The sequence below is a fragment of the Sminthopsis crassicaudata genome, chromosome 2 (genome assembly GCF_048593235.1).
Source record: "Sminthopsis crassicaudata isolate SCR6 chromosome 2, ASM4859323v1, whole genome shotgun sequence".
NCBI lineage: Eukaryota > Metazoa > Chordata > Mammalia > Dasyuromorphia > Dasyuridae > Sminthopsis > Sminthopsis crassicaudata.
In genome coordinates, this window is record NC_133618.1 from 550,772,260 (window position 1) to 550,785,944 (window position 13,685).

The 13,685-nt window shown below is 34.8% G+C and overlaps 1 protein-coding gene across 2 annotated transcripts in view; it reads left to right on the plus strand.

Annotated features, from left to right (window-relative positions):
* Positions 1 to 13,685, plus strand: part of PCSK6 (proprotein convertase subtilisin/kexin type 6) — a 240,175-nt gene that overhangs the window by 161,720 nt on the left and 64,770 nt on the right. The window lies entirely within an intron of this gene.

Below are 13,685 nucleotides of genomic sequence, written 5' to 3' on the forward strand. Positions count from 1 at the left end.
CAGTGATCTTCTGGTTCTGCTCATTTCACTCAGCATCAGTTGATTTAAGTCTCTCCAGGCCTCTCTATATTCCTCCTGCTGGTCATTTCTTACCGAGCAATAATATTCCATAACCTTCATATACCACAATTTACCCAACCATTCTCCAACTGATGGACATCCATTCATCCTCCAGTTTCTAGCTACAACAAAAAGAGCTGCCACAAACATTTTGGCACATACAGGTCTCTTTCCGCTCTTTAGTATTTCTTTGGGATATAATCCCAGTAGTAGCGCTGCTGGGTCAAAGGGTATGCACAGTTTGATAACTTTTTGGGCATAATTCCAGATTGCTCTCCAGAATGGCTGGATTCTTTCACAACTCCACCAGCAATGTATTAGTGTCCCAGTTTCCCCACATCCCCTCCAACATTTGTCATTATTTGTTCCTGTCATCTTAGCCAATCTGACAGGTGTGTAGTGGTATCTCAGAGTGGTCTTAATTTGCATTTCTCTGATCAGTAGTGATTTGGAACACTCTTTCATGTGAGTGGATATAGTTTCAATTTCTTCCTCTGAGAATTGTCTGTTCATATCCTTTGACCATTTATCAATTGGAGAATGGTTCGGTTTCTTATAAATTTGGGTCAGTTCTCTATATATTTTGGAAATGAGACCTTTGTCAGAACCTTTGTTTTTAAAAATATTTTCCCAATTTGTTATTTCCCTTCTAATCTTGTTTGCATTAGTATTATTTGTACAGAAACTTTTTAGTTTGATGTAATCAAAATCTTCTATTTTGTGATCAATAATGATCTCTAGTTCTCCTCTGGTCATAAATTCCTTCCTCCTCCACAAGTCTGAGAGGTAGATTATCCTCTGTTCCTCCAATCTATTTATTATCTCCCTCTTTATGCCTAAATCATGGACCCATTTTGATCTTATCTTGGTATATGGTGTTAAGTGTGGATCCATATCTAATTTCTGCCATACTAATTTCCAGTTTTCCCAACAGTTTTTTCCGAATAATGAATTTTTATCCCTAATGTTGGAATCTTTGGGTTTGTCAAAGATTAGATTGCTATAGATGTACCCTTTTTTGTCCTTTGTATCTAATCTGTTCCACTGATCTACCGGTCTATTTTGTAGCCAATACCAAATGGTTTTGGTGACTGCTGCTATATAATATAGCTTTAGATCAGGTACACTTAGACCACCTTCCTCTGAGTTTTTTTTCATTAGTTCCCTTGCAATTCTTGACCTTTTATTCTTCCATATGAATTTTGTTGTTATTTTTTCTAGGTCATTAAAATAGTTTCTTGGGAGTCTGATTGGTATAGCACTAAATAAATAGATTAGTTTGGGGAGTATTGTCATCTTTATTATATTCGCTCGGCCTATCCAAGAGCACTGAATGTCTTTCCAATTATTTAAATCTGATTTTATTTTTGTGGCAAGTGTTTTGTAATTTTGCTAATATAATTCCTGACTTTCCTTTCGTAGATGGATTCCCAAATATTTTATACTCTCAACATTTGTTTGGAATGGAATTTCTCTTTGTATCTCTTGCTGTTGCATTTTGTTAGTGATATATAAAAATGCCGAGGATTTATGTGGATTTATTTTGTATCCTGCCACTTTGCTGAAATTTTGAATTATTTCTAGTAGCTTTTTAGCAGAGTCTTTGGGGTTCTCTAAGTATACCATCATGTCATCTGCAAAAAGTGATAGTTTGATTTCCTCATTTCCTACTCTAATTCCTTGAATCTCTTTCTCGGCTCTTATTGCCGAGGCTAGCGTTTCTAGTACTATATTGAATAGTAATGGTGATAGTGGGCAACCTTGTTTCACTCCTGATCTTACAGGGAAAGGTTGCAGTTTATTTCTATTGCATATTATGCTTACTGACGGTCTTAAATATATACTCCTGATTATTCTAAGGAATAATCCATTTATTCCTATACTCTCAAGAGTTTTTAGTAGGAATGGATGTTGGATTTTGTCAAATGCTTTTTCTGCATCTATTGAGATGATCATATGGTTCTTATTAATTTGATTATTAATATGGTCAATTATATTAATAGTTTTCCTAATATTAAACCAGCCCTGCATTCCTGGAATAAATCCTACTTGATCATAGTGTATTATCTTGGAGATGATTTTCTGAAGTCTTTTTGCTAATATCTTATTTAAGATTTTAGCATCAATATTCATTAAGGAGATTGGTCTATAATTTTCTTTCTCAGTTTTCGATCTACCAGGTTTAGGTATCAGTACCATGTCTGTGTCATAAAAGGAGTTTGGTAGGACTCCTTCATCCCCTATTTTTTCAAATAATTTATATAACATTGGGGCTAATTGTTCTTTAAATGTTTGGTAGAATTCACATGTGAATCCATCTGGCCCTGGGGATTTTTTCCTGGGGAGTTGATTAATAGCTTGTTCTATTTCTTTTTCTGAAATGGGACTATTTAAGCAATTTATCTCCTCCTCTGTTAATCTAGGGAGCCTATATTTTTGGAGAAAGTCATCCATTTCACTTAAGTTATCAAATTTATTGGCATAAAGTTGGGCAAAGTAACTCCTTATTATTTCTCTAATTTCCTCTTCATTGGTGGAAAGATCCCCCTTTTCATTTGTAAGACTATCAATTTGATTTTCCTCTTTCTTTTTTTTGATCAAATTTACCAAAGGTTTATCTATTTTATTGGCTTTTTCATAAAACCAACTTTTGGTTTTATTTATTAATTCAATAGTTTTTTTACTTTCAATTTTATTGATTTCTCCTTTTAATTTTTGTATTTCGAGTTTAATTTTTGGTTGGGGGTTTATAATTTGGTCTTTTTCTAGCCTTTTAAGTTGTAAGCCCAATTCGTTAATCTTCTCTTTCTCAATTTTCTTCAAATAAGCCTCTAAAGATATAAAATTTCCCCTTATTACTGCTTTAGCTGCATCCCAAAGATTTTGATATGATGTCTCATCATTATCATTATCTTGGGTGAAATTGTTAATTGTTTCTATAATAGTCATTGTATTATTAAAAGAGAATATCCCAGTCCTTAAAATTGCTAAAACAATTTCTATGTGATTATTAACATTTAAGGTCACTCTATCATCACTGATATTCAGTAATTTCTTTGCCCTGCCACTGAATATCTAATGTAATCCAGTGTTGACTAATCAATTGTTGAGACCTTTGGTTTTATGAGTTATGAGAAAAAATGTGGAAACTGGTATCATTTCAATTGATTTTGTTTTGTTTGTATATCTGATCAGTGTAACCTGGGTATCAGTTGCCTCTACTTTTCTTTACCTGTCTCAATAGATTAGGTATACCTTGGCATGGTCTGTCGCAAACTGTTTTGGTTCATACCCTCACTCAGCTTTTCTCCTGAGAACAGCAAAGCAAAACACCAGATACAGAAGAAGTCTTACTTAATTTAAGTAGAAAATACAAAGAACTAGTAGTATCTGAACCCAAAGCAATCAGAAGACCTCATTTTCTCCCACAAACATTTTACAGTCACTTTAAACTTAGGAGAATTACTCTGATTCTTCAGCCAATTCACATGAGAAAGAACTCCTCTTGTGGGTCCTAACCTCCCTAAAGAGTTCACATAACTAATAATACAAGCTAAGAGATAGATTTACTCTGCTCTTCCATACCAAGATTCCCTTCTATTCTATTCTGTTTCCCCTTCTTGCCTATGCAGATGGTGCAACTGCTCTGCAGGTCCTAAGAAGTCTGGGTATTTCTTTCTCCTCTCCAACCTTCCTAACTCAGTCAGTCTCTCTGGGTTTTCCTCTAGCAAAGCTTCTTTCTATACTTGGGGGGCATTTGGAGGCATGAAGTTTTTTCTAGGTCCTAGAATGTCTTTATGGCCAATTCCCTATTATTTAACACCTCTTGAAACTCCATGGCCCATAACACCTTGAATGTCTATGCTAACAAGGATCACAAATGAATCATTTTTTCTTTGACTTATTTAGAAAAGTTACATGTCAATTGACAAGGATTTATAAAGTGCTTCCAGGGCACCAGTGCTAAATGCTAAAAATATAAATAGAAAGAAGCTGCCCTCTGCGAGCTTCTATTCTAATAAGGGAAGACTGCATATAAAAGAAATCTGATAAAGAGCTGAGGGAAAGATGCAGGAAAGGAGCATATTCTATAAAAGAGTGAGACATATAATGCCTGGTGCCATCCTTGAAGTTCTGAGAGGAGCCCTCCAATCAGAAGGAGAGTTGCTGGGGCAGAGAGTATTTACAATGTGTGATTTCCAGTGTTTTAGTAAAGCTTCCACCATACTAGGACATGATAGAGGAAGTCTAGAATGTAGCTGGAATGTCTAGGTTTCCACAGATGTTGGTAAAAGGCACTCATGATAGTGTACATCTAAAGTAGAAAACAGACTTTATTTCTCCCTCATAGGAAACATAGAACATGTAAAGAACTCACAAAAGCCCATAGATAGGTAGCACGTGAGATCCCCTTGGAAGAGAATTTTACATGGATTTATCAGTGAAACAAATCTCTAACATTCAGGTAAATCCCTAACTTTATAGAAGGAAGGGTGTGAAATAACGACCCGCCAACCCAAAATAATTCAAATAGATGTTTCTCAGAGCCTGAGCAGAAAGCAGTTTATTTAATTCCTGCAGGAATAAGGAGTCATCTCAACTAGCATAGTCTACTGGGGGGAGGCAAAGCACAGGCAACCGAGCAGAGTTTTTATACTCTGAAACATCTTCACCACATCTTGGGCCCCAGCTGTCTCTGGCTTAGTATGAGGGCTCACAATTTGTCACGGAAAGCCATTCCAGCCTCAGGGTACAATAGCAGGGAACTATAGATTGGAAAGCAGTTTGTGTAAGATTAAACAAGGGTACAAGGGAGGGGGTGGTTTCCTGGAACTGTAGCCCTAAACTATGGCAATGTTCCAGGGTTCAGTTTTCTGAGAAGGCTTCACATCCTCTCAGAAGGAAAGGGAAGAGGAAACGATAGAAAGGAAGAAAGAAATATTTATTAAGTGTCTGCTACATGGGAGACACTATGATAAGTACTTTACATCTAATCCTCACAACAACCCTGAGATATCTCTATTTTTCAGTTGAGGAAATTGGGGCAAGCAGAGATTAAGTGAAGTTAAGTCCAGGGTCACATTGCTGGTAAGTATCTGAGGTTGAATTTGAATTCTCTTCAGCCTGACTTCAAGCTCAGTGTTCTGTCCACCACAATACCTAGCTGCCTCACAGAAGGCTCAGAGGATTTTACATAGTCCCCATAAAACTTGTTGCACCCTATGGTTTGGTCTTGTGAGACAGTATTGTAACTGAGAGGGCAAGAAGACCTAGTCTCAACTCCTGACTCAGATATTTACTAGCTATGTGTTTCTGGGCAACTCACAAAGCAGATAAGCTTATGTGTGTTGACATACATGCACACACACATATTTGTGTAGATATATATGCAAGGATATGTATGTGTATATTTGTGCACATGTGTGTACATATATCTATGTGTATTTATACACACATATATAGTTGTAAGCCATAAGATAGGTCATAAACTACTTCAGAGCTAACCATGTTTTATGTTTCCTTAGTTTCCTATATATTACTTAGCATGTGCTGGATGTAAAAGTATTTGATAAATACTTGTTGAATAATTTGATGACAGTTATGATCTATCTTCCAAATCTGGGCTCACTTAAGATTACTACTCAAAACTTACAATAGTTAAAAAAAAAAAAGAAAAGAAACTCTCTCTCTTTTAAAAAGAATTATAATAGACCAGCCTTTTCCAAAGGAAGATATGCAGCTCATTATTAAATTTTAATTTGAAATCTGGAATTTTGATGATGGGAGTCAAATTCTGCACATACTTTTTTTTTTTTTTTGAATGATGAGAACCATTTCTAATTGTTTGGTTCTAATTTTCTTAGTTCATGTGTGATTATACAAATGTGTATATGTAATGTGTAAAGCATTATGCTAAGTACTGAGATTATAAATAAAGAAAAAAACCCAAAAAGTCCACTCTAAAGGAACTTACATTCTAACAAGGAAAGACAAAATATAAAAGAAAGTTGAAAAAGAGAAGGATGGAGAGGAGCCCTCCAATCAAAGAGAGAGGCTTTAGAGCAGAGGGTATTTTCAGTATGTGAATGCCAATGTTGCAATGAGGTTTCAGAATGAAACTTCTATAATATGTGAATTGATATAGATATAAATATGTATATGTTTCTTTGTATACATATTTATGTATATGTGTATATACAATATATGTGTATCTATCTGCATGGAGAGAGAGAGAGAGAAAGAGAGAGAGTGCAACTCTAATAGTCATTGTGTATTCAGTAAGGATTCCATTACTAAGTAAGTCTCTCCTTTCTTACAGTAACAAATGAAGTGCAGCCAAGATGACAGCCCAGTTGTTTCTAGGAGCAAATCAACACAAATTCCCTCATAACTGAATTCTCTTTCTTGTCAAAGAAAATGAAGATAAAGTAGGTTTAAAACCACTATCCTCACACTTTCAGAAATCGGCATGGCTTTGTAGGGTTAGATTTTGTTCACATTTGTGTGGAGACATGAATTAACATTCGTGAGAGCATAATATTCTTTAATGTGTAATTAAAATAATTATACTCCAGAAACATTTATTGAGTACCTACTATGTACCAAATAGTATCCTAAGTAGTCCCAGGGATACAAAGATATATCACGTGCTCCAAGTCCTCAAGGAATATATATCACATTCCCTTAACTGGAAGGCATAAATATTGTCTTTGAACAACTACATTTCAAGTGAATTCAGGAAATAATAGAGATTTGTTTATTTTGTGAATGACAAAAGATAGGAAGGCCTTTTCTATAGCAATTTCTTGAAAGCCTTGAATTTAAATCTATGTCCTTTAATTATATCAGAGTTACTTTCAGCCAATCTTGAAGGAATTAAGCACATCAAAATCTTACATAGCCCATTAAAAGCACATGGGAACATAGCATGAGTTCTTGGTTAACATCCAAGATTACTTGTATATGACACCTTTACAAATCACCTTTTTAATGTGGTTTAGTTGCAGTGACCTAGAAGATAATATTATGTCACTACCAATGTAGAACCATCATCTTTTTTGCAATTGTATAATAGAATTGTTTGCCTGTGATTGTCCATGTATAAAGCTGCTACTTCTATATCCTCCACCTATGGCTTTTTTTATAATTCAACAAAATAACAAATTTCACTCTATCATTTTTATCATCTTTTTCAATATTTTTCCTCCCCCCTCAACATTTTTAACTTTTGTTACTATATTCAATTCTAACTATTCTGTTTGACCCATATTTATAATGTATAGCAGAAAGATTACAAGCTAAATACCCATCAAAAACAGATTAATGTTGCAACATATTAATAGAAATATAATGCAAAAAAGGTGGGTAATTCTTCCTCTGTGTTTAATCATTAGTCAGGCCTTTGTTAAATTATTCTTTCCAGTTTTGTCTCTAGATTTGAAATGGGGAACAGAGAGAAATTGAACACATTTAAAAGAAATAAATGGAAAATAATATTTTTGAGGAAAAGTTTAAAAAGTTAGGATTATTTTGTCTAAATTAATGGCTCTCTAGTGACTGCTAAATGATCTCTTATAGTAACATTAATATTGTTAATATGACTGTGGCTATATTTTTGTGCCTGGATTTCATAATAGCCTACATTAGTATTTCATCAAAAGAAATGCCAATTTTTTATTGGTTTTAATGAAATCCCATAAGAAAAAAATTAAACCCCAAGAAACTGACAAATTCTGTTAAACATTTCTAAAAGTGCTAATTTTTAATGCTACAAACTATGTTCAAAAATAGAAAAAGAAGCCATTTTACCTAATTCTTTCTATGAGAGACAGACTTGGTCCTAATTCCCAAACTAGGGTAAGATAGAGATGAGAAAGAAAATTGCAGACAAATATCACATAAATCATTTTATTGATGTAAAACTATTAAGTAAAATACTGGTGAAGGGAGTATAGAAATATATCCAGTATCTTTTTCATTACCTCAAGTTAGATGTGTGCAAGAATCCAAATTAGAAAAAGAATTCACTTTAAGGACATATTAATGCCAAAAACTATATGATGGTGTGTGTTAGTAGATACAAGAGAGGGAAAAGCTTTCATTTATGTTGAAAACAATAAAAAGGGATAGAGCATCACCCCTGAAGTCAGGAGGACCTAAGTTCAAATCTGGCCTCAGACTCTTAATACTCCCTAACTGTGTGACCCTGGGCATGGCGCTTAACTCTAATTGCCTCAAGAAAAAAATAATAAAAAAAGAAAACAATAAAAAGCTCAGGAATGAATTTTTTGATGAAAAACATTTATAAGAATTCAAGAGTTAGTATTACTTATAATAAATAAATACCAGAAAATTTCCTAATAGGTTAAAGCAATAACTAACTATCAATATATTAAATGCTTGCTAATAGTTCCCTCTCCCACCCACCCCAAATGCCATGGCCTAGACTAGAAAGAAGAAAGGATGGGAAGAATGAAAGAAAAGAGGGAAGGAAGAAGGAGAGAGAAAACAAGCATTTATTATATGCCTACTATGTGCCAAACACTGTATTCTGTACTTTACAAATATTATCTCATTTAATCCTTACAATAACCAATCTTGTAAAGTAGATGCTATTATGTCTATTTTAGAAGTGAAGAATTAAGATAGTTCAAGATTAAATAACTTGTCCAGAGTCACACATTAGATTTGTACTCAGTTCTTTCTGATTTCATGTCCAGAGCTCCTATTTTTTGCACCAACTAGCTACCTCAAGGATAGTTAATAATTATGTGGTAAAATATTCTGATCAAATCAAGAACCTGGAATTAACTTTGCTAGCACTTCCTTCCCCCAATGTAGATTGTAACTCATATAAAATTTAGTCTTAGAAAATTGACTGAGGTTCAGGGAAATAAACTGATCATATAAATACCTGAGATAGAATTAAATATAGGCCTTACTCTAATGCTAAATCCATCTCTCTATCCACTATACACTCTGTCTATAGTCTTCATGCATCAGAGAAAAAAAAACATTCAATAAATTTAGATAAGATAAAAGTTATTAAACATGAAGGGTATTTCCTATCATGAAAATTGATTAAAAAATAAAAAACAAGACTTCATATAGTTTCTAACCTTATAAATCTTTAACATAAAAGACCATCATCATTGTTATATGGCTGTGTCAGAGAACTGAATTAAACATTTTCTCATTGTTCCCTCTAGCTTTGAAATTCTATAAATTGATGACATTTTCTTAGGATGTCCTTCAGCATTGTCAAAAATTTTTCTTTGTTGTGTCCATAGAGTATTCTCAGGAAGACATAAACCTGTAGAGGACTTGTTGTTTCCTATACCTTTTGCTAAAAATAACAAGTGAGGCTAGTGTTATATCATCATTGTATCACAATAAATTCTTTCTCGTCATGATGACTACAGATTTCTCAGAGATGATTAACCTTTCTCTGTTTCCATCTTCTCAGCCATTGCAATCAGCCTCTTGTTCCCTCTGTTCATTATAAATTAAGAAGAGATTAGCTCACCATTGATCCAGTTGGAATCTTTCTACCATTGGTGATTTAAATGCACTCTTTGATTAGATACTGCTGTTATATGGATGCACTCTTATATGGTCTATTTGCAGTTCCTACTTCTGATCACAGACAAGAAGAGGCATTGAAGCCTTTTCATTTAGCTTGGAAGATGTAGCTACCCTGGGAGACATGCTGGAGAGAGTAACTAAACAGACTGTTTGAGCATCCCTGCCGAAGTAAAGAGGGGAGTAGAAAAAGAGCATTACAGGGAGGCTTATTATCCATCTGCATGTACCTCATTTTACTCATGTAGTTTTAATTTGCTTTGGGCTTTTTGGAACTAAAGTTTTTTCACATATATCATCTGAATTGATTTATTTCCCAGGATAATGATAGTTCAAATTATATTTTAATATTACAGGAGAACCTGTCAACATGGGTCTCCCATCACTAATGCATTTCACAAGTCATGTGTGCCTTCTCATCCTATTTGACTTCTCTTGTGTCTTCTTTTAAATCCTCTTTCACTCACCATGCTCAAGTCTTTCTCTAGATTTCATATGGAGATACCAATGAATCCTGTAGTTTGTCACACTTTTCCCTCCCTGAGGCAATTGGAGTTAAGTGACTTGCCCAGGGTCACACAGCTAGGAAGTATTAAGTATCTGAGGCTGATTTTGAATTCAGGTCCTCCTGACTTCTGGGACAGTTCTCTATCCACTGTGCCATCTTGCTCCCCCTTAACTCACATTTTCATAGAGTTCCTTAAAGTTTACACAAGCTTATAACATCCTTCATGACATCTCATAAAGTCAATGCATACAAGAATTATTTTTCCCATTTTGAGAGATGTAGATAGCTTAAGTGAATGAAACAGTTACATAACTGTTAAGCAACAAAACAAAACCATAAAGATCACTTAGGAAACCATTACAATAGTCTAAATCTCTCTCTTTCTTTTTTAAAATTCTTCTTGTTCGATCTGTGACCAAGCTTCATTTTACTTTGAGGTTCTGCAAGTAGATATTTTGGAGTCAGTCTTTTCTAAGTTTGTGTTTTGTGCATTTCTATGACCATAATAGGTTGTTTTTGTGTGTGTGTGTGTGTGTGTGGTGGGACTGTTTTTTACTAGTTCATTGTACCCATTTTCTTCTTCATTTTAGACTTTGTTATTATGTTATTTGAGATCTCAGAAATAACTCAAGTTGTGTATTTGCAAGCTTTCAGTGCTTCCAAGATAGTATAAAGTCCAATTGCTTGCCCTCCTGGTTTGAATTTAGCAAGTTCCTGATCTGATTTTGGGTCTGCTCAGCACAAGTGGGCTTGTCCTTGGTTGGACATTCCAGTGGATTATTGCTGGGCTCAGCTACAATCATGAAACTGAGAAGCTCTGCAGGTTTCAGGGTTATATAGAATTGCAGGCTCTTCTTTGGTCTGGGATTCTTACCCTGGTTATTCCACTCTAGCTTTCAGACTGGGCTGAGGGCTGAAGCTCAGACCCTCCTTTTTAATGGGATCAGAACCATACAACTATTGCTTGCTTCTGAATTTGTTCCCCCACACACAGCTGAGGGGCTATAACTCCCTACACTGGAATGCCATCCTCTTGCTTATGACCCAGAACTGAATAGCAAGTGACAGAGCTTCCAACTGGCACCTGTTCTAATTAGTACCCCAATATAAGATCACTCTGTCCTGTTATGGGTCTGAGACCTTGTCTTGCCCTTGTCTTGCCCTTGTCCTCTTTTAATTCCTGGGTTATGGAATACTCTACTCAGCATCCTCCTGGTCTGACCCTGTCCCCAGTATCTACAAACCTTCTTTAAGCCAGGCTGGGCTAGAAAAAAAAAGATACTGTAATTCTATTTTGGATTTCACTATTAGGACTTGATTTTATGTGTTTTTTAGATCTTTGTGGAGATATGTTAGAGAAGTTGGCTGTATTCCTCCTATTTTCTACCATGCTAACTCCAACCCATTGCAATAGTGGATAAAAAAGGAGAATGGCCAAAAAGGAATGGGGTAGAAGTGCTTGATTTGAGAGAGATGAAAAACAATAGGACACTAATTTTATGAGGGAATAGGTATGAGTGAGAAAGAAGAATTCAAAATGATTCCAGAATTATGAGTTTGGGTGACTGAGAGGATATTGGAATCTGAGGCATTAAAACAGAAATAGTTGTGCATGAGAAATTTTGGACATAGTGCTTTTAATAGCCAGTGGACTCTCTAGGTGACAATAATTTGAATAAACTAGCTGTTTTAAATTAACATTAATTTAATTTAAATTAAATGAACTTTCAGAAGTCCAGAATAGTAAAATGGCATAACCTGTAGCACTAGAACAGAAGTTGGCACGTAGAACAATTTTTAATTGGATTGTAGTCTAGTTACTAATGTCATACTCAATGCCAGGCTTCCTGCAAAGAGCTACTGCTAGGTGCGAAAGTTGGCGTCAGATATTTAATCCCTTTTCTTGCTTTTGTGGCCAGAAGTCAATTTGCAAGAAAATAAATAAATTAACAAATTTTCCAATGAATCAGAATCTGAATGATTATCCATATTCATACCCTAAAAGGTAAGAGACAGCAACTTGGCAGAAAGAGAAGAGAGAGAGAGAGAGAGAGAGAGAGAGAGAGAGAGAGAGAGAGAGAGAGAGAGAGAGACAGAGAGACAGAGAGAGAGAGACAGAGAGAGAGACAGAGAGACAGAGAGAGAGAGACAGAGAGAGAGACAGAGAGAGAGACAGAGAGAGACAGAGAGAGACAGACACACACACACACACACACACACACACACACACACAGAGGTCTGGTAAAAATCTAGGCAGCATTCCAAACTCCTTCCATTCTCCAGAGAAGAGATGGTCATAGATCTTATCTGTCAAGAGTGATGACCATTCAAATATCTAACCAAGCATCAATGACTAGTCTGATACCTGGCTAGTAAGAATACAGCCAGAAACAAAATACAGCCATAAAACTCTTGAAGGAAAGGAAGAGAGCTAATTCAAAGTAAAGCCAGCAAAAACTGGAAAACAAGATGCACAACTATAGCAACTTTGCAAATTGAAGACACAAAACCATTAAATCTCAGTGCTGTGAAGTTAAAATAACAAAGAAATGATAAGATACATTCCCTCCCTTACTTATTGAAGTGGGGACTATGATAATGGAATAATACAGATGTCAAGAATTTTTCAATATTTTGTTTTTACTGAGCTAGGTTAATTTTTCCTCTTTTTAAAAGGTTTTGCTATATTTTTCTGGAAGAGTATCCTCTTCCAGAGTGGTACATTAGGAAATGTAAATTATATGAAAACATGAACTATCAATAACATTTTTTAATTGAAGGAAAAAAAAGCAAAATAAGGAAATGAATTAAAGGAAAAGGAGGAGAAAATGAAAGGGAAATAAGAAAAGAAAGAAATGCAAGAAGAAAGGGAAGAAAGAAAGAAAAAAAGGAAAGGATTAGGAAAAAAGAAAAGCCATTAGCATTTTTGTACTTTTTTTTTTAATAAGTTGTGAGGATTTTATTAGTCTCCATTGCTTTCAGGATTCTATTTTGAGAAGATAATGAAATTATACAGGAGTCAGAAAGAACTCTTCAATGCAGAAATATTCATTCAACATATTATAATGAAGATTCCTTCATGTATATATTTGGTTGGATGGTCGCCAAAATCCTTCCTAATTGTAAAATCCTGAGATTCTCTGATTCTTTATGAAAACTTTCTTTTATCCCCATCCCACACCCTAAACTTCAGTGTTCTCTTGCATTTTGACAATCTATGATGTTCCCCAATAGAATATGTTTTCTGAAGACAAAGGCTATTACTTGTCTTGATTGTACAAAGTACTCTGGTACTTCGACCATTGAAAGCACTTAATAAATGTTTTTTAAATTGTGAAGAAAAATATTGGAGGTAGCCTTCAAATATTTGAAGGGTTACTGTATGGAAAAAGAAAATAGGCCTATTCTGTATCTTCAGATGATAGAATTCAAAACAATGAATGATAGTTTCTGGTGCTTGGATTTTGTTAGCGCTATTGATACAGTGGCAGAATTTGCTATCTTGAAAAACAGGATGCTAAGGTCCTCTCGATCA